The sequence below is a fragment of the Amblyomma maculatum genome, chromosome 1 (assembly GCF_055883805.1).
Source record: "Amblyomma maculatum isolate TAMU_Amacu chromosome 1, ASM5588380v1, whole genome shotgun sequence".
NCBI lineage: Eukaryota > Metazoa > Arthropoda > Arachnida > Ixodida > Ixodidae > Amblyomma > Amblyomma maculatum.
The window spans coordinates 89,349,254-89,371,040 of NC_139344.1; the positions used below are offsets into that span (position 1 = coordinate 89,349,254).

A 21,787-nucleotide genomic window follows, 5' to 3' on the forward strand; every position below is an offset into this window, starting at 1 on the left:
GTGCTTCCCAGTTCCGCATACCTGCTTGGCCGGAAAGCGTGCATTGAAAGAAGCAGGCTTTCTTCAAGAAGCCGAAGAATATATAAGGAGAAGAAGGAAGCACGCTTGCGCGTAACGTATAAACCCGTTCAAAGGCCTCAAATGATTCGTCTCTCGTGATGTTCGACCCCCTAGCAACACCCCTTCGTATATAACGCCAAGGCGTTATATACGACTACCTGCTTTTTTTGTCCTATATTTCTGGCATTCGGAGGTAGTATATACACTTTGCTTTGTCTCGAACGCTGTCGTTGTGCATCTTCGAAATCGGGCAGTATTTTATTTCACTTTTTTTTTTTTTTTACCCTGCTGCCTTCGGAGAACGCGGCGGTGATTGCGAAGACTGCAACGGCTGATAGTAACTCCTCCCAGACATGGAGCCATCGGAATCCTCGCGCGAATGGAGCCGGCAGGAAGCACGCTCCCGTGAGAGCGGCTCCTCTTCCAGGCGATCGCGCGCTGCGTCGGACCACCGTGCAATACGATCCACTTGCCTTTACCACTACACGAATGACGTGACTCTCGCTTTTATGATGGCGGCAGGCCTCGACTGCTTATGCCCTTGCTGCTGCTGCTGCTATTCTCTCTTAGTTTTAAGCGGAAGAAAATGCCGAAGCTTGCGTGCGCATCGGGCCGCGCTACTAAAAATCTGCGCGACGTATTAGGTGGCAGCAGCCTTTTAGCTGGCTTGTGTTTTCGGACCAGGTACTTCGAGCCCCGGCCGCGATGCCAGCGACGGTAATAACCTGTATTGCGCACTCATTGGGTGCCACCTTTGCATTTGGTGCTTGGTTCGCAGTGAACGACAGTGAAGCCGAACCCGTGTTCTTGGTGTGTAATTCCCAGTTAAGGAACGACGACATTATAACGGTTACTTTAGGCAACGAGAAAGAAGCGCATAAAGTGCTCTGCTATGTATTTGGATACAAGAACGCGAAATTCAGAGCCTGCACAACGAGGTCTCCAGCCATCGGGCTCACCCGCATCCTTAAGGGACGACGTAAGGTGGTAGGGTATGTGGGGCGAGGTTTAAGCTCACTTTCTCCGCTATTTCACCCACGAAGAATTCGACTGCAGTACTTAATCATGAATCGTTGCGATCGAGGTGCCGGCAATTAGCTTTGTTCTTCGTTTTTTTTTTTTTTTTTTAATTCTTCCGTGGATTTCTTCATTTAGCGTACTTCTATAGTGCGCCTAATGCTCCGCGATGGCACACTCACGCTGTCCGTTTAGATCGTCTGGTCCCGCTGCCCCGAACTTGCAACTAAATCTCAGCGACACAACGTTTTCCCACTTGAACTGCATATACGTACGGCCGTCGCTGCCGAGAATCGAAATCCCGAACTTCTTTTGCTCAACACCAAAGGATGACCGCTTAGCTTGTGCGGCGGATGCGCGTTTAATTTCACCATTTATTAACACAGCCACCGCACACAGAAATGGAAGAATTATCTCTGTCATACACTATTGTGGAGATTGTTATTCGCGCTAACCACTAGACAGAAAGAAAAATTAAGAGCAACTGCATCTACGTTTTTTTTTCTTATTAGTAAAAATCGACTTTCCAGCTCTTTCTAACAGCGTTGATTATAGTCCGCATGTATTCACCAAAAAGCTAGATTTAGAGCATTTTCCACCCTGCATTAAACGTGTGACGTCAAGACCAATTTGGACTGCGTGATCAGTGCCGTTAATCGACTGGCGGCGTAGCTTTGCTTCAGAGATCCACGCTTAAACAATCTTGACGCATCCGAGTTTGTTTGCGAAAGCTGGCAGTCGTGGCAACGCCTGTACTCCGTTCTTCTTCTTCTTCTTCTTCTTTTTTTACATCTTCAAGCTTACGCAAGCTGAGTTGTGAATGAAGTACCGTGTTTGTCATTCGCATTCGCCAATCTATCGATGTAGGCCGACGTCAGTTTGTGTTCAATGGAACCGTCAAGACGTTTCATTTTTTTCCACGACATCTGGTCTTGGGAATAGGCGCCGAAGAAATGAGAACCGCAGTAACGAAACTAGAGGACCAACTCTGGACGTAAATCAGAAGATGGGTGCGTTGCCGCTGGCGCCGCATTACGCCCGCCCGAACAGTGGTGAGAAAGAGAAAGAGAGCGAAAAAAAAAAAATGAAAACGTGGGTACGTGGTGCAGCTTCTAAGAATGGAGCCCGCCATTGAGTATTCTCTCCCGTAGGGGGTGGCGCTCGCCCGTCTTGGCCAGCTTCGGAGGATGTTGCGTCTTTCCATACCCGTACACGCTCGCGTTCACCGCAACGCGTATCATTCACCGCTGGCGCAGCTAGCCAGCTGTGAAAACAACGCCCAGGCGGGCGCGTTCGAGCACCATCGATAACGCGTGTTTACGCAAAATTTCCGCCTTGCAACTGCCTCTGGAGCGTAACATGCCGGGGCAGCTGAGCACATAGGCAGGCGCCTCTGTTTCGCGACTTGACGCCTTTTTCACGCGTCGGTATCGGCGAACACCCAAGGCGCGATCGCCGACGACGGTGCCTTTTTCGAGACTCGGCCGCGCGTAAGCGGGCTACGAAATTCTCGTTGCGGCTTTATTGGCCGGGCCTCGCTGCATTGCTTCACTGAGCGGCCCAACGTAAGGACTCCCCCGAAGCGTGTCCTATGGAAGGAAAATAAATATCCGTTAGGGCTTGTAACAAGGAAGCGGGGGTGGAGGATATGGCGCATAAAGGAAAGAAATATGTTAAGAAGGTACGACTGCGTGACTTTTCAGGCTCGGGTTGGCCGCCGTCGACCTCTTTATCTCCTCGCTTCTTATGCAAATCGAGCCGCACAATTAGTTGGGCCTGGAGGGCTGCTTCTTTCAGCTGCAGCATGCATTGTTCCTTCTCAGCGGTTGGCTGACGCGCGCAGCACACTCGTAGGAAGCGACGCTTTGCGCTTCTCGCGTTTATTGTGTTTTTTTTTTTCGTTCTTCTTGGATGATTGAAAGCTTGCACTTGTAGAAACCCATAGAGGGTTCTTCAAATGGTTGTTTCGCTATATGTGATGTGTGATTATAGAGCCCCCTCTGGCCGGCACAGTTTGATGTGCTTAAAAGTGCGTTAAATGAACCAAGAGATACACTTAATCGGGCGTCGCCCGTCAACAATGATTTTAACTCGAAACGGGCGCTGTTAACTCTGAAACACGCGGACAGCTTTCTGGTCTTGTCGTGGTCAGCGGCTTTGTCATGCCTCGTACTTTATTCTCGTTTTTTTTTTTTTGTTTTCTTTATTGCACTTTCCTCAACGAATGCGGCACAAATGCGTCGAATGCAAAACAAACTCGGTGCTTGCAAGGGATCACTGCCTCAACAAAGTCTTTATTTTGGTTTGGAATTCGCAGTGTCGTTTTAAAAGGAAAAGTAAATACTAACTATAGTGCGTGCGTCAAGCATAGCACCACGCGGGAGAAGGTCCAACGAGAAGGGGGGGGGGGGGGGGGGGGGGTTGACGAATGCCTACGGAGATATAATGAAAAACTGCGATCGTTTTCTTTTTCTTTCTCGCATTACGTTAAATCGGAAATGGAACTACCCATTCTGCTTTCTGGCCATGTTTAATCGGAGGTACCAGAGAGAGTTATCTACAGACAGCTGGTGGCCAGTATAATTTGCCAAATAGACGTCTACTTTCACTGCTACGATGGTGGATCTACTTCCTAATTATTTATTTCCCTGCTAATTATATTGTCCCTCTATCATTACCAACTGCCGCCTGTGACTTCAAGTTTCGTAGCCGCGAGCAATGTCTTCTAACGGCTTTGCTGTCATGGTCGGGGCCAATGAACGGCGAATAAGTAGAATAATGATTCGTGCAAACGAATGTCTGGGTAGCATTTTTTTTTAGACAGTAAAATAAAAAAAAAGGAAGAAAAAATGGCACAGCCTCTTCTGGAGCACAGGAAGGCGACGGATGGTAGAGCTATTTTAGTGTAAAGGTGATGCTCTCCTGAAGCAAAAAACATAAGCCATCATCAGACGACATTTTCGTGCGTCAGATAAGGAAGCATCCAAAACGATAGAATTCTGGCTTCTTGCGGTTAGCCGAGCACCATTTTAGCTCAGAAACATTACTACCACCATTATCGGATATCACCGAGGTAGCTGTGAAGCCTCATTCGGGTCGCCAGTGCGTTTCGAACTCCTAGCAGTGGCAGAAAGATCATTAGCTGGCCTGTGTTTTGGACCACCCTCTTCTGCAAAGTATTTCGACGCGGATGGGAAGAGCCCCACGCTTTATCATTTCTTTGGAGAATGTCAGATTACACCGAACGGAAAGTTAATACTGTCACAATCGACACACGAGAAGTGGGAGGCGGGCCTAACCAGCGACAACCTGGGCCATAAGCCTGGGTCATCCAGCTATAATCCGCAAGTCAGCTTTCGCCCGCGGAGCCCGGGGCTAAAAACACTGACCATCTAGCTGCTGCAAATTATTATCTTTCGTAAATGTTCCTTTCTCTTGGCTTCGGACGTCGTCGTCTGCGTATCCTCAGGCAAATTTACACTAATTAAAGACCTTCTACTGCTGCTACTACTAGTGATGGTTGTGATGACGACGTTGTTATGAGAACAGTAGAAGTTTGCAAGACGAGGAAAAACAAAGCTAAACGAGTGCTAAAAAAATTAGTTGTGGTTTAACTCTGGTTAACCCTAGCTAAATTGCGATAGCAACGGCAGAAGCTTATTTTGCCTGCTACATTATTCTCCTATGACGCCCTATCAGTGTAAGGTGCTACATTATTGGAGACACTTCAGCTCATCCTTTAAGAGTATGACGTGAGAGCGTAAGTTACCAGCCTTTTTCTTCTCATTTTCCTTTTTCTTCGTCCTCCTCCTCCTCTTCGGCTGTTCAAGGTCAAGCTTGGCGTCCGCCGGGGATACGGGATGGCTAAAACCAGGCGCAATATTGCTATCGCGATAAAATTGTTTCTGCATGTGTATCCGTGCTTAGCCAAGCTATACCGATCTCACCCCCCCCCCCCCCACACACACACACACACTATTTTTTTTTTTTTCACACGGATTGGTCGTAGTTTTATTAATTTCCCGCATGTTCATCTCTACAGAGCAAGTTGGCACTGTTCAACAACATAATAAGCACGCGTATACACGACACTATTTTCAGAACGACGGTGCCTAACCTATTAGTGCACCCATTAGCCCACTCAATTAACGCGGAATCAAGCCCACACGGGCACAGTTACGATGAAGTGATCATGTGCAGTTTCCGATATCTCCGCTTTGCAGCAGCGGTAAGGAAGAACCCTAGCAGACAGACGGGGATATTTGTAGCGGGGCGGCCGACCCCGACGCTGGTTCCGTAGCGCGGGCAGCTTTTTCCGCGCCAGGCCCGCGTGCTCTCTCAGAGGAGACCAAGGACCGGATGTGCTCTGGGCCTGTGCACCCATGTTGTTGTTGCTTCTGCGCCGCCGCTGCAGCCATGGGCGCGTGCACGCAGACCGGGGGGCAGCGCAGGCAGCGGCCAAGGGGAAGAGTCTTCGTGATGGCTTCCTAACGAGGCACCGTTCCCCGAAGAGCGCGATGGCGGCGCGGCGTCCAAATCAGCGCGCGACGGGCGACGTTGCGTCGGCCGCCCTTGCCCGGAGCGTTCTCATTTTTCGGCTTTCGCCGATTATGGGACGCCCGAGCGGCCCCCGTGGCGGCGGGAGAAAAGAAAGTTTGTTCGCGGTGTCCCGAGAGGAAGTGGCGCGAGAAAGAAGAGCGGTGCTCCTTCCGCTCTTTGTCTCCTCGACTGCGCGGGCGAAAATCAATCTCTGACGACAGCGCGCGCCTGCCTCGCGGAATGCTGCGCGCAACCATCGACTCGTGTTCGCCTTTGCCTAGCGTGCGGGCCGTGCGTCATAGCTTCTGCATGTATGAAAAGGGGACGCCGAAGGCGCAAACTGTCTGCGAATGCGGTGCTGCTGCCAAGAATAGTGAGCCCGGGTGGTGCGAGCACTGAACTCAGCGAAGAGGGCTATGCTTCAGACTGGCAACAGCCGCGGCCCCCACCCCGGACCTTCGCCCTCGACGGTCTCCCTCTGCCATTCTTTCGGCTAGCTTACATCACTCCCGTTATTTGTAACCAAGCGCCTCTCAGAGCCTTGTCGGATGTAACACGAGTCACTCCAGACGCCGCTGACGGCATGCTGGACACATTGAACTGGGGCTGTGGCTGTCAGTCTTCTTTTATTGTCGCGTCGCAATCAGGCGCAGACAATTCGCGAGGTCAATCTCAACAATACATTTTCATTAGCTGCTCGGTGCGAAGTGAAGCAGATATTGCACCGCCGACTAGTGTCATGCTGAGTGAGCGATATCGGCGTTTTCGACCGCCACTTAATTAGCATCCTATGCTGAGGCTGACACAAGCCCTAATAGTTTCAGTTTAAGCTCTAACTGGTCAGGTTAAATGTTCGAGGCTCTTCGTACTTACAGCTACGCTCTTTCCTTTTTGTATGTGCTATTTTGACTTTCCTTGCGTGTTGACCATGAAAACCGCAGAAAAACGGGCGTAGGTGGAGGCAAGCAAGCATGAATTGTGCACGCAAAAAAAAAAAAAAAAAAAGAAAAGAAAGGAAGATACAAGTGCAAAACGAAAAAGGTTGCGCTGTTAGCAGATAGCAGCATATATCCTTCCACATTCGTGTCGCTAAAGGAAAAAAGAAAGGATATTGGTGAATGGAATTCACTTCGACGGGAGGCCGAGCACGGAGTGGCCCACTCCTGTCGAGATCTTGTGGTTCTTGTCGGAGTCTGGGCTAGGCTAGCGCAAATAACCGGATTTGTAAACTATAGACTGAGCACACTTTTAGCCGCGTTGTGCAGTCGACCAAATCCCGGTCGCGGCGGACTCTTTTAAATGCAGGCGAAAAGCAAGGCGCCCGTGTGCTGTGCGATTGCAGTGCACGTAGGTTAAAGAACTCCAGGTGATCGAGAGTTCTGAAGCTGTCCGCGACGGCGTCTCTCATAACCTGAGTCGCTTTCGGGCGTTAGACACCATTATACAAACAAACAAACAAACAAACAAACAAACAAACAAACAAACAAACAAACAAAACAATTTTAGCACAACCACTGCATTACTTGCTTTTGAAGAATTTTAAGTCGCTTAGAATACATTTAATTAAGATCTAAGGTTTATTACCATGCATGTTTTGTTCTAGGCAGCACATATTTAGGCGCTGTCCCGGAAGTGATACATCCACCATGCCTTCTCCCACATGGCCACCTATCATGATCTTCTTTCTTCTCTCCTTTCCCTTCCCCAGTGCAGGGCAGCAGGCCAGATTTGAATTATTCCGGCCGACCTCTCTGCCTTTCCTTTCAATAAATACATCTTTCTATCTAAGGTCGAATGGTCTCGGTTAGGAAAAAGCGGGAACAAAAAGAAAACATGTTATCGAGCTGCGTAAACGTAAAAACATGAACTGGACGTTTTTACACATTGCATAACTCGCGATGATTTTTTATTGCAATGGGGCGCGGAGCTGCATGTGTCAACATTCTTCATTAAGTTTGGAGTGATCGCTCTTAACAGCTGCCTCGGAGTGAGTTTTTTTTTGTAGACTGCAACATTCGTGATGAGGCAATGGACTACACCAAAGCTACTTTTAGCACTATATAAAGCAGTTTTATTTCTAGAGACGTTCAAAGTCGCGGACGCTGTTATCCACTGCACATCGATAACGCATATGATTCTGGTGGATTATTGCGTCATGATAAGAAATATAAACCAATAAAAGACGATGCTCACGAAATAGTGTCGAAAACATGTCGGCCTTCGTAACGTGCAAGAATTGCTCGGACCAGGGGCATTGTTTCGCATTCAGAATTGGTTACACTGAAGGAAACTGCGACTAAATCGAGTATCGTTTCGTTTCCTTCGCTTCTTCGCTATTTTGATTTCTTCGTTCTTGCACGTGTGACCAAAAATTGCACTCAGCGTTAGGTGTCCTTGTGGCGGCGTGAAGATTGTTTACTGTGGCTGAGAACGTGCAAACCGCCTGGTTTGTGAAGTTATGCTTGATCACAAAATGTCTGGTAGCTCCAGGAATTAGTTATATTTCTTCAATTGTGTACAGTTTTATAACACTAGATGCACTTTTTTGTCGTTAACGGGTGCTTTTTTGTTCCCCAAAACTTCCTGGCGTTGCAACGAGTAATATTTGTCGAAACGAGTGTCTCTTACTTGAGCCTATTATGAGAAAAGCCGGTCCTCTATGCAATTCAGTGACAAGTTTATTTCCAGGGGGATATCATGAAGTGCGCTGCACTGTACAGCCCACCCCGGCTGCAGCTTGCGTATATCGAGCTAGATGTTGAGGAATGAGGTCCGCTCGATGATAATAGCGCCTCTTTAAAAGGATTTCTTTTAACATTTCCTTTAAAGTTATTGATCAAGACGCAGTGTACACGAATATGTGCGCATGCACAGAGTGACGCTCAAATGTAACGCTTTATCCGTGCGGTATGAGAGATCGCCCCGGTGAAAGTTTCGCTCCTGTAGGTTTTCGCCGCGCGCGTTAATTATCGCTGTTATCTATAATATCGCTTGCGCGGCGAATTTAATTTTTTTAAATCGACGCGCGTCGACCAGAAACACGAGAGTCGCATGGTATCTTGGACACTCGGGCATTTTTTGAGAAGTTGCCGCGTGCGTGAGCGTTGCATATTCAGTACCCATTACCGAGATGAGCGCTTCACGGACAGGCGGTGAGCCCTTGCCTTTGGTGCTGCCGGGCTCTTCTTCTCTGGTATCGCGGCCAGAAACGATGGCTCGGCGCAGCTAAGTAGTACGCCTTCTTGTGAGCAGCAGCCAGGGGGGTGCAGTAGACGGGGGGGGGGGGGGGGGGGGGGGCGTCCTCTGAGAGGGCGTCCATTGTGCTGCAGCGATCGTCCGTCTTGACCGGCTGCTGGCGGCTCCGGCGGCTGCGGCCCTTGTGACCCATTGTGGGACGGTGATTAGTCACCAACGAAGCGCCCACGACTTCCCGCGATGCCTTTATTTTGGCTCTTATGGCGCTGCGAGCCCAAGAGGTGTACGCGCGGGAAGAGCCGACCATTTTTCTTCCATGCATTCTTGCCGCCGCTTTCGTTCCCTTTTTGGCGCGGCCATGACGCGGTTATCGGAGCAACAGTAGAGGCTTCGCGTGTGTAACACGTCCCGGACACTGCGGGCGCAAAGAAATGTGTAAGGCGAGCAGCGGCGCCGTCTGTTGGGCCGTAGCCGGCTTCCGCGCTCTTCTCTTGGCGCGCGCTCTCGAGACAACTTCGCTGATTTCTTTGTGCGCGGAGAAACTAGACTGCTTCGAGATATTGATGTCGTAAGGAGCCACAGCGGTTTTCGCGGTCTCCTTATCAGTTAGAATGACATGTGGAGCTAATATCTTGACACACGTATTGCGGTGCGCGATGCACCACATTGCCATTTCAATGTTGTTTAGAAATCATCATCAGCCTGACTATACCCACTGCAGGGCGAAGGCCTCTCCCATATTTCTCCACTTAACCCGGTTCTGTGCTAGCTGCATCCACTTGACCCCTGCGAACTTCTTAATCTCATCCGCCCACCTAACTTTCTGCCGCCCCCTGCTGCGCTTTCCTTCCCTTGGAATCCAGTTTGTTACCCTATGCGACCATCGGTTATCCTCTCTTCGCACTACATGTCCTGCCCATGCCCATTTCTTCTTCTTAATTTCCTCTAGAATGTCGGTAACTTGAGTTATTTCTCTGACCCACTCTGCACGCTTCCTATCTCTTAATGTTACCCCTACCATATTTTTCGTTCCATAGCCCTCTGGGTTGTCCTCAAATTAAGTAGAACTCTCTTGGTTAGCCTCCACGTTTCAGCCACATAGGTGAGTACAGGTAAGATGCAACTGTTATATACTTTCCTCTTTAGCGATACCGGTAAGCTGCTAGTCATAATCTGTGAGTGCTTGCCAAATGCGCTCCATCAAAATCTTAATCTTCTTGTTATTTCCTTTTCATGGTCCGGATCTGCGGTTACTACCTGTCCTAAGTAGACATATTCGCCTACTACTTCCAGCACTTCGCTACCTAATGTAAACTGCTGTTCCTTCCCGAGGCTGTTCATTACCTTAGTCTTCTGCATATTGATTTTCAAGCCTAGCGTTCTACTTTTCCTGTCTAAGTCACCAATCATTATTTGCAGTTCATCCCCCGAGTTGTTTAGCAAAGCAATGTCATCAGCAAATCGCAGATTACTGAGGTATTCTCCATCTACCCTTATCCCTAACTGCTCCCATTAAAAACCAATAGATAAGGAATGGGCTTAGATATTGCGCAGTCAATATGGGACCTTAGCGGGATGCGTTAGACTCCGCATCCTTCAAGCAAGCGGAATTAGTTTATTCACGGCAGACCACGCAGGCCTACTAGATGGAATGAATGTATTAATGAATTAGCGCTGTCAGAGAAGACGTAAGTGTCCCCTCAGTTTAATTTGGTATTCAACAGATCGGCTTTAAAATATATTTCGGCTAGTCAGGCCTGTGGTCGCAGGATTGGACACACTTCATGCATTCATTCAGTCGCGGTGTCGTGTTTGAGAACGGCAATGAACGCCGTCTGTTACCCTGAAGTTACATGCGCGCCTGAGAGCAGGAAGACGGGCTAGGGAGAACGCGTCGTTCCAAGTACACGACAAATTGCGACGAGAGTAGTTCTTTTTAACTAGGGTATACAAAACTGCAGCGGATCAACGAACAGCCTGATTCGATGGTAGGCACTGGGAGCCGCCCAAAAATGTGGGACATGTGCAGCAGCAGAATGGAGCATGTTCAAAACTGAAATGATGCTGCCATTCTAGAATGCTTTAAAGGGGTCGTGAAACGAAAATGTAGCAGCCCAGTTGCAATTTTCCTTGCTTCAGTAAACATTAGGCATGCCGATTCCAAAATATCTCGTCGAAATATTGCTTCTGCATTTAATAATACCATTCTGAAAGCGCAGCATTTTTGCGTTTCTGAAGCGACCATGCGACCCTGTAGGCCGGAATTAGAAGTACTCGCCTACGTCATATTTAGCCGTTTAGAAACTCAGATATAATCATTATTTCCCATACAATAATAGGTTGCTGTTAAAGATAGCAAATAAAAATATATTACATCAATTATTCGCTCACGCAAACGCATTTCTTCAACAATACTGTCACGTGACGCGCGGTCGGCGGCGGCGGCGGAGCAGGACGGGTGGTAAAGCTCACTTTACGGGTGGTGTCTGCTTCTCGCTGCGCTCTGGAACAGAGCGGGAGGTGACGCTCAAGTTCAGATTTTCGGTAACGACGGCTATACCTCGCTCCGCCGGGTACTCCAAATGACAATGGTTCCAATCTAATTTGTTGTTGTTATTTTCTTTTTCTTTTTTTGTGAACATTCGTGATGGAGCACAACGTCTTGAGCAGTCTCATACCACCGGTACAACTTGGTTGTGCGGCCGCTGCTGTAATTTTTTTTTTTATTATTATTCTTGGCGTCATTAAAGATACGATCTAAATACGGTTCCAGGTCAAAGAAATCGACAAGTGTGTTCAATCCGAGTGGTGGGTGGAGTGTTTCAGGAGCGGGCGCCGCGGCGCGTACTCGTATATTAGTTGCTCGCCTCCGCGCTGCATCACTGAGAATAGCGTGTCGAGCTTCGCTTCCTTTATTTCGGCCGGATGACCTAACTATGGCACTACACGGAAAGCCGGAAACCGAACAAAAAAAAAAAAAGGTTGCTACAATGCACTTGGGTGGCCCTTCCACCCTACGCGTTGTCGCAGCTTTGCTCCCCCACCTTCCCGACGCCTCTTTCGTAATCTTTCTAAAAATACGTCTACAGTGCTCAGACTTCGCCTATTTTTCCTGACAACGTTAGGTTCTGGGTTTAGGCGTGTTGTGCGGGTTTGAGTGCTCGCTATGCCAACCGTGTGCGTCGCGAGATTGCAGCACGGCTTCTCCGAGTGGAAGTAACGTTCGCTTTCACAAGTTTTGGCACACCGATTGGGTTCATATGTGTTCGTACTACTTTCTACTGGAAGTCCTAAATGAACCTCGGCGTCATTCGAAGCCTCGGCATGGACCGGAAACGAAGAAAGCTCACCTCAAACGATGCGTCGTACCGACGCAAAACCGCTGGCCCAGTGCATTGGCAAAAAAAAGTGTAGGTCGCGTGATAAAGGCAGTAAACGTAGTTGCGATTTGTAGCCTTACAGATATGTTTATTTGAGAACTACTCGACTCGCAGAAGCCACCAGTTCTATTTGATTGTTTCCTGCCAGACTGCCCTCATAGCAGTAATATGCGCATTTTGGATTTTTTTTTTTTATTTTGAACGATACCGTGAGGCCAGCACAACAGGTGCCCCTACCATATCGTACCACCCAGAACAGGCCCCAATTGGTTCCACTTCGATCACGTTCTTTCCACAGCACTCATCTAGTCCCATAGAACCTGATGAAGACTCCAAAGAGGAGGATCATGTTGAGCAGAGCTCAGAATCCTTCACATCATTTAAAAGACATTTCTAGGGTAAAAATTGTTCACCTCAAAAGCTCATACGCCCCATGTCCTTGCATTACGATGGTGTGATTACCAGATCAACCATCCAGGAGAAATGCATTCACGCAAGTGTTATTGATTGGAAAGGCGGATAGATTGGCTTAAAAGTTTAATATCTGACCTGCTACAGAAAGAGAAGAACAAAGAGGGTCGTGACTTGATTAAAATATATACAGAATCCTTCACATCATTTAAAAGACATTTCTAGGGTAAAAATTGTTCACCTCACAAGCTCATACGCCCCATGTCCTTGCATTACGATGGTGTGATTACCAGATCAACCATCCAGGAGAAATGCATTCACGCAAGTGTTATTGATTGGAAAGGCGGATAGATTGGCTTAAAAGTTTAATATCTGACCTGCTACAGAAAGAGAAAAACAAAGAGGGTCATGACTTGATTAAAATATATACAGGAATAGTAACTTGCACCACAGTCACGAGTCAAGTCCTGTGTCATGCAAGAAGCAGCAGAAAGCCTGCACTGCCTGTAGAGCTTTCCATTTCTGGCCAACCGGCCAATAAGTCCTCTGAGAGAGGCCTGTTGCCAAAACACTTCAAAGAAGTAACTCGAGTTATTGTTTTGCACGCATATACTGGGACACACCAATAGTACACGCTCCAGAGTCTCCGTAATGTCACGTGTGGAACATTCTGGGCAGTCCGCCTGTCCAATTAAGTATAAATATTTGTGTGTGAAACCACATTTAGATGCAGTCTATGGAGAAAGCATACATAATGGCATATAATTGGCAAGTGGGTATGGATCCACTAAAGCACTACCTTGTGGCCTTGAGCACAAGTAGATATAAGGAACCCAGTGATGTGTAGTGCCAAAGGCTGGTAAGGGTGTGGTGTTGAAAACTTCCAAAAATTTGTAATGCAGGCTTTGAAACTGTGAATTCACACCACTTCTAAAGTGATTTCCCACAGATGTGGAAAGCCTCTTACCAAGGGGCCACAAGCTCAGCAGAGGTTTGTGGAGAATTATGCCCTTAAAAAAAAGATGAGTCATGTTCTGAGCGGCATCACCACAATTGTAGGCGACTGTTGCGGTGATACAGATCTGTGTATACATGGATAGAGTTGTAATATTCTCACCAGATATATGTCAGATTAAGTTGCTTGAATCTACTAATTGATATCTTGGATTTCTCCAGTATCCCGAGAACATGCAAACGCACCAAAGGTTGAGTCATTACACACAGAGGTTGGGTGGGGTGGTATGGGAAGTCGTAGCGTGATAGCATTTGTAATTAATGGCAGCGGAGTGTACGTGAAAAACTGCTGTTCAGCTGCTCATCATCAGTGGGTGGCAATGGTGTTGTGCAAGTAGTCGTAAATACACACAAAGTGGTTCGTGTGACAATTATGTAGATATTGGGCAGGCACGTGACATTCTGAAGTAACAGCACAAAACGTGGATGGGAGCACAAGACGAGAAGACGACACAATGTCTCATCGTCTTCTCGTCTTGTGCTCCCGTCCACATTTTGCGCTGTTACCTCAGGATGGAAAACCAACGAGCCCAACCTGCTATTCTGGCTAACATGCCATTGTTTGAGGTGCATTGTGGCAGCCAAGGTTTATCCCAAGCACCTGCACTTCTATGTACATGTTAAAGAGTACTGGGAGTGGTGCTCATATGGGTGTGTACCATTTTCCTGGCTCGGGCAATCAGATTGCAGGCGGGCTAGCACACACAGCCCAAAGCACATGTAGTAGAAGTTTGGACTGTCGAACCGCAAAGTCTTCAGTTCAATTCCTTTCCTTATATTTTTCAATTTGTATGAGTATCATACAGTCTGTGCTTGTATGGTTAAATTGCGAGGGTGTACATATCACCTGCGCTCCTGACCAACCTCACTCTGCATAAGTATTCAGCAAGCAGTTTTCGTTCCATCAAAAGGCTTTCACAATATTCAGCGACACAAGCAGCTACTCAGACAGCATTAGTGTAGCATTCTTGGAGCTTCGCAAATCTGTGGTTACATTGTTTACTAGCAAAACATGCACGGTATGTAGATATGTGTACTAGGACGCATAAGATGCCGTGACAATGTGGACTGCCCTTACGTCTACAGCTGCCCTTTAATCCTGTTACATTCTAGCCTGCAGTGAATTCAGCAGCAAGGTTTCACAATTAAATCATCCCAACTTTATATTTCTAGACTTGACCCCAGCACCGACAAAGTTCATTGTATTACCAGCATTTTGGTGGCATATTCAACCAGCAGGCCAATTAACTCAACGTCATGCAGGTTCTAGTGCAGATGTTTTCATGCAAACTACGGGTATCATCAACGAAGGAGGCTTTACTATACATACCTTTTCAGCACGCTGTTTTACGACTGGTTAAAGTCTGGTACATTTCAAAGTATAAGGCACATATTATTGTATGCATGTCTACAGATTGCAGATTATGCTGGCTTGCTTCTGAATGAGACTGCAAAATGCTGAAAACAGTGGCCACCTTTCAAAGCAGCTTTTGCAGAAAACGGTTTGATTTTTCTATTCCCCATGAGCCACTATTTTTCGAGGTCGTGTAAAGGTGAACGCGGCAACTAGAAAATCTAGGTTTGTCAGTGCCACAAGGACCACCACTTTGTAGTACATTTGGGCATTATATAATGTTACCAAGTGAGTGTTAGAGACATGTTGCTTTCAAAATAATTTATTGGTTGGCCGCAGGTTCATCAATGCATACAAAATTTTTAGGCTAGAAGGAAGTTGACCTAGAGCAAGACATCTTTTATTCACGCTTCTTTGCTGTCTTCCTCTCTCCTAAATATACAAATGTGTATATACAGCTTCACAATCATGATGTGTTGAGGTCAGTGCTAAATAAAAAAAAAATGCATCCGACAAAGGTATAGTTAGAGATTGAGTACACAAAATTCATTCTAAGTGAGCCTATATATGTCTTGTAGATTCCAAGGGAAGGCAAGTATAGCAGGGGGCAGCAGAAACTCAGGCAGGCAGATAAAAAGTTTGCGGGGATCAGATGGATGCAGCTGACAGAGGATCGGGTTATTTGGATAGATATGGGAGAGACATCTATACAAGCAGGTATATACACAACTGCACAATTATGATGCATTTGCAGTCAGTGCTAAAAAAAATTCCACCCGTTAAAGGTATAGGTGGGGAGTGAGCACACAAAATTCATTCTAAGTGAGCCTATATATGTCTTGTAGATTCCAGGGGAAGGCAAGCGTAGCAGGGGGCGGCAGAAATTCGGGCAGACAGATGAGATTAGGAAGTCTGCGGGGATCATATGGATGCAGCTGATGTATCTGCGGTCAGTTCCAAAAGAAGAAAAATTCTACCCGTCAAAGGTAAAGGAAGGGAGTGAGTACACAAAATTCATTCTAAGTGAGCCTATATATGTCTTTTAGATTCCAAGGGAAGGCAAGTTTAGCAGGGGGCGGCAGAAACTCGGGCAAGCAGATGAAATTAGGAAGTTTGCGAGAATCATGCACCTGGCACAGGATCGGGTTATTCGGATGGATATGGGAGAAGCATTTGCCCAGCAGTGGGTGCAGTCAGGCTAGTGATATCAACAAGACTAACAAATGGATGAGTTGGTACTGATTCATCTTAAAACCAGCCAGAAGACGAAACACGTGAGAGGAGCACAAGACAAAGTTTGACTAACAACTGAAATGTTACTGAAGGAAAGAGGCAAAAGAAGATTCGCACAGAAATGCACGTGCACGAAAAACCCCCAAAGCAGTGAAAGCGTGGAAAGCAGAAAGGGTCTAAAAAATCAAAATCTAAAAAAAGCAAATTCCATATGGTCAAGAACCACTCGTTACAAAAGGGAAGCCACAGATCCAAGTCCAAAGGCACACTATACTGCAAAGGCTAAGGACGTATGTGTGGCTAATAAATCGGTCAACAGTCTTTTGGGGCCTTTTTTACATGTGCATCTCTGTGCAAGTCTTCTTTTGCCTCTATCCTTTAGTAAAATTCCAGTTATTAGTCCAGCTGTCCTGCAATTCTCTCTTCTCATATTTTCCGGCTTGTTTCAGAATGAATAAGGTGATGACTCTACAAACCTTGCACAAACTGGAAACCAGTGTAACTGTCAGATGGAAACCTTTCTCTTATTTGGCTTGCATTACAAATAGGGAGGACTTTACTGTGATGTCTGCCGAGGCATCCCCAAAGCCAGTGCGCAAGCTGGCTGTAGCAGATGTAGTGGTGCCTCCTGTTGACAAGAGAAAAAGCAATATTCACTTTTCAGCATAGCAAAATGAAAATATGATTTAGGTCTTTTACAAATTTGAAAGTTATTCATGCATCTGTACAATTAATTCCCGTCTAACAGAAGCTGTACAGTGTAACTTTCACTATCAATTTATTCTCCCTGGAAGTATGGCAAACTTTGAATTCTGCTGCAGGTGATTGAGAGAGAATGAGACCCACCCAATATTAGAACTCCAGTGCAATCACAATTTGCTACTGCAGCAAAATAATGCCTGAAGGCAATGCAGCTTTTGACTGGCAAAACCTGGTAGTCGTCTTACACCCTCTATACTAGTGTTGTGGCCGATGTCAATGTCCACGCTGATATCATCCGCATAGCACGAAGATGTTAAGTATGCGACTTATGCATTAAGCAGCTCTGTGCATGGAGTCATTCTATTCGAAGGAGCCATAAACTACAAGTGCACTTCTGTCAACAGCTCTCAGTTGTTTTCCCACAACACGGCACGTGCCAAACTTTCTGCAAGTGCCGCAAAACTACTCTATAACTTCATTTGCTAACTGTAAAATTTCCAACACTTACTCAAACTGTGGAAGTTTCGGTGTACTGGCCTTTGGGAGAACGTCTTTCTTTTTTTTTTTTTTTGGTTGTTACATTTCAGCACATGTAAAATGTCAGTGTCAAAGCATTTTGGAGAGGTTTACTGTGTGCAGGTGTTGATGATGGTATCAGTGAAGTCAATTTTTTTAATTATATTTGCACACTATACAACACTCACCTAATGCAAGTGGGTAAAAAAAAAACTAGCAAATAAAACTTTGAGTGCTGGTATGGTGATTGTTCTGGCAGCAAGTGGGGACAGGCTATAACAAGAGTTGTCAGGCTAGTTAGTGATCGTCTGCAGAAGCCAGTCCTGCTCTGTGTGTTTTTCTTTTCTGTGTCGTTTTTTAGTGCATTTTCCCACGGCTTCCGCAGGAGACAGGCTACTTCACTGCATGCAATTTCACTTAGCACAGAGTCCTCCGAAATGAGATTGCTTTTGTACTTATTTACTGCATTTCTTGTGGCATTCCTTATGTATTTATGTTTTGAAGTGCTGCACTTGCTGAAGGTCATACCTGGCTAATAAAACAAGCAAATGTGTTCGGACAGCGTCCCCCCCCCCCCCCTCGTTACTTCACATCAATGTGCATGCCCTTTCCATTTAGCAAGTTCACACTATCAGATGATGCGTGTTTTCTCATTTACTCGTGCATGGAATTAAGCAAACCAGTAATTTGCATGGTGAAACGTCGTGCTCATGCGCTTCTACGAAAACAAGAAAAATATGAAAACCAGCGATGTGTTCGCGCTAACGTGGCGCAATATCAACACTGTAGACAGTGTAGATGATCGCAGGTAAGTAACGTTAAAGGGGAAGCTTTATTTTATTAACACTGCCTTCCGCAATAGATTTCATTACAGCATTTCTTGCTCGAGAAAATGAAAAACAGGTGCCGCTTGTTCAAGTTATGTCGCCTTTCGCTCAAGGTTCTTACCTTGTGTTCTCGACTAGCAGTCCATGATCAAGAAGCATTTGGAGTAAATGCGGATGATCTGTAACACCCAGACGGCTGCTTCAACTACGTAGTCGCCGCCGGGATCTCGCCAGATGCTCTCAAGAGCAGTCGGCATCGGCACGCACCGCCCGCAGCTGCACCTGTTCGAAAGCTTCGGTTAGCGATTGCGCACTCTCGCAACGGTCAAACGTAGGCTAGGCTGCAAGACTCGGACATACATACCAATGCGTAGTTCCGAAACGGCTGGGATCGGGAGGCTGATGGTCGGGGCTTCTGCAAGCCGGAGTTGTGCCGCGGTTACCGCGGCCTCTCGACACAAGTGTTACTGTACCGGTCGCTCGCAGGATCCATCTTCGCCGACCTGGCACCCGAAAAGTTGCGTCGGCGTAAGGCTCAAAGCCCACGATGTAACCATGTTTTAACAGTAGCGACTATATTCTAGTTCACTATAGCAGCACAGCGACGCTGGAACCCACGGAGGAACCTAGGCGTCGGCCATATTAAAAAACCCTGTGCGAACGTAGAGTAGGGCACAATTAGAACCTCTAAAATACACCGAGCTTGGTCAACTTTGGCTCAGTAGGCTCCGGCAACGGGAGCTTCTCATTGGCTTAGCGCTATGACGTACCTGTTGAGTTGAGGAGGACGCGCGCTAGGAAACCGAAATTCTGTTTTTGTCGCTATTAAATCAACGCGGGCGAAGAAACGAATCGAGGTATATTATATGATGCAGGACAAGGATTCCATTTAACTAAGCCGTGCAAAATTTCCGGAAAACGTTTCACGACCCCTTTAAGATAGTGAACGCGAGCGAAACAGGGTCTCCTTCTTACGCGACCACTAATTTAATCAGGCTGGAGGAATCAGATGCACCCCAGCGAATAATGGACGCAACGAAAACAACATGAGCACATGACCAAGAATGCTCGTATATTATAGGCTTCCAATAATTATAGGACTGCACTAACTTGACAAAACAGACAAACGGGATCCAAAACATACACGACACAAGACACAAAGCGCCGACTTTCAACTGAATTTTAATCTCAAAGGCGCGCATACTTATGCACACCTTATCGTCAACACATTCCACCAAAAAACTAAAACATACAAATTCATGGAAATCAAGATAGCGAAGTGAAACGCGAGGTCCTGTGCACTGAAGCCTTATTTAGCTAACTGTTTTAGCCGATAAAAACATACTTTCTTTTGCAGTTAAAACTACCGAAGATTCACTTATATATCCGGCCCCATTCGTGACCGAGGCCATGGTAAACGCTTTCCAGACCTCTCTTGTGACCTAGTTGTGTGACCTGAGCAACATTGAAGTATTCTCCAACAAGGGAGTGCATTTGTGTCTAGTGCAATGTACTGCTAAGTTGCTTGGTGCGGTCACAAGAGAGTTGTTATACTTATGCTCACGCAGCCTCTCATTTACATATCTACCTGTCTGGCCTACGTAAGCCCCACCGCAAGAAAGTGGTATTCTATATACCCCTCGGCATATGCCACAAACGTGTTCTAGTGCCTCACACCGCAAACCATTCATTCGGTCCTTTTTTTCTTGTTCACCTTGGCGCACAGGTTCCCAAGCTTCTGAGGTGCAGAAAATGCAACCGAAACTTCGTGCTTTTCTGCTACCTTCTTTAGCCTGTGTGGCAGCGCAGGAGTGTAGGACAAAACAATGGGTCTTTTATTCCTTTCCTTCAACTTTGGTGGAATCCGTTTGACGACAGCCTTGAGCACCTTATCAGCCGCCCACACCAACGCTGGGTTCGGATAACCCGCTAACTTAAGCCGAGCGGCCTGCAAGTTGATAGCGTCATGTACCTGATGGCACGAATTTTTTAACGCGTGCTGAAAATACGCATCAGCGATGCTTCGTTTAATCAACTTCGAATGTGCTGAGTCGTAGAGAAGCAGACCTTTTTCACTTCTTGTATTATAGTACCAGCACACATGAGGACCGATTTCAATGGCTATGTCCAAAAACTCGTGGACAGTTGTGATGCGGCAGTTTATGTGTGAATGAGAGTCCTGGATGAGCTCGCTGAAATTCAACCAATGTTTTTGGCACAACCTCGTAAATTGCACAGTCACACAAAAGAAAATCATCAACATACCTGAAGCATGCACTAATGCCCATTTGTCGCATTCCATTTTGTAATACTCGGTCATCCCTCGCAAGAAAAGCGGTCACGAATGGGACCGGGTATATAAGTGAACCTTCGGTAGCTTTAACTTAAAAATAAATAATGTTTTTATCGAATAAAAATTTAGCTAAATAAGACTTGTGCACAGGACCTCGCGTTTCACTTCGCTATCTTGCTTTCCATGAATTGTTGTTTTAATTCTTTTGGTGGTATATGTTGACGATATGGTGCACATAATTATGCGCGCCTTTGAGATTAAAATTCAGTTGAAAGTCCGCGCTTTGTGTCGATCGTGTCGCGTATTTTTGGATCCCGTTTGTCGGTTTTGTCAAGTTCGCGAACTCCTATAATTATTATGAGCAACCACATGGGCCTATTCTTTCATATCTTACGGGAAACAAGATGGGCACATAGAAGGCAGCTTTCGGGCCAGCTAACGAGGCTCTATAGTCAGCCTTACGTTAGTACACTGCTAAATGACTGTCTGCTGTACGCAAACACACACACACACACACACACACACACACACACACACACACACACACACACACACACACACACACACACACACACGCACACGCACACGCACACGCACACGCACACACGCACACGCACACACACACACACACACACACACACACACACACACACACACACATTAAAGAAATCAGATTTGAGTTAGCGTTTACACAGAGGTAGTGCACGTTAGGAAGTAATGAATACATAACCTGCAAGCTATACTGTTGCTTTATCATAGTCTCTTTTGCAAAAAAAAAAAAAAAAGTGATGGCTTAACGTGGTTATGCAAGCGAAAGCAGTGTTAGACATAGACATTAGACTTCTATTCAGCATTCTTTATTTTGCCCCTTTATTTCTCAGATAGGTGCAAACTATGTCAGGATAAGGCGGATCTGGTACATATGATATGGACGTGTCCAGAAATAAAAAAAATATGAATGAATAGACAAGAACGGAGAGAGAGAGAGAAATAACATTTATTGCACCCGTCAAAAGGTTGGTGAGGATCCGAGGCGAAGCTCTGTCCCAACCATGTCCTCCCCCTCAGCCGTCGACCTGGATCCCTTGGATCTTAGCAGCGGCCAGGGCAAGACGGATGACTTCTCGTTGCCCTTTTTCGTCCTGCTTGAGAAGTAGTGCCTCCCAGGACTCATCTGTTCGGTCAGGTTCTCCAAATCTAGGACACGTCCATATCATATGGATCATGTCCGCTATGCCATCGCAAC

At 46.5% G+C, this 21,787-nt stretch overlaps 1 protein-coding gene and 1 long non-coding RNA gene across 3 annotated transcripts in view; one reads left to right on the plus strand and one right to left on the minus strand.

Annotated features, from left to right (window-relative positions):
* Window positions 1–21,787, plus strand: part of LOC146203118 (uncharacterized) — a 296,425-nt gene that overhangs the window by 18,004 nt on the left and 256,634 nt on the right. The gene's annotated exons all lie outside the window — the stretch shown is intronic.
* Window positions 14,612–19,147, minus strand: LOC146203119 (uncharacterized). 2 transcript variants are annotated; one of them, XR_014703815.1, is made up of 4 exons: window positions 18,613–19,147; window positions 18,370–18,530; window positions 16,680–16,831; window positions 14,612–15,458 (listed from the first exon to the last, which is right to left on the minus strand). It is a non-coding gene; the product is annotated as an uncharacterized LOC146203119 (long non-coding RNA). The 2 variants fall into 2 exon arrangements; XR_014703814.1 differs by lacking the exon at window positions 14,612–15,458 and having other exon boundaries at window positions 16,515–16,831; window positions 18,613–19,145.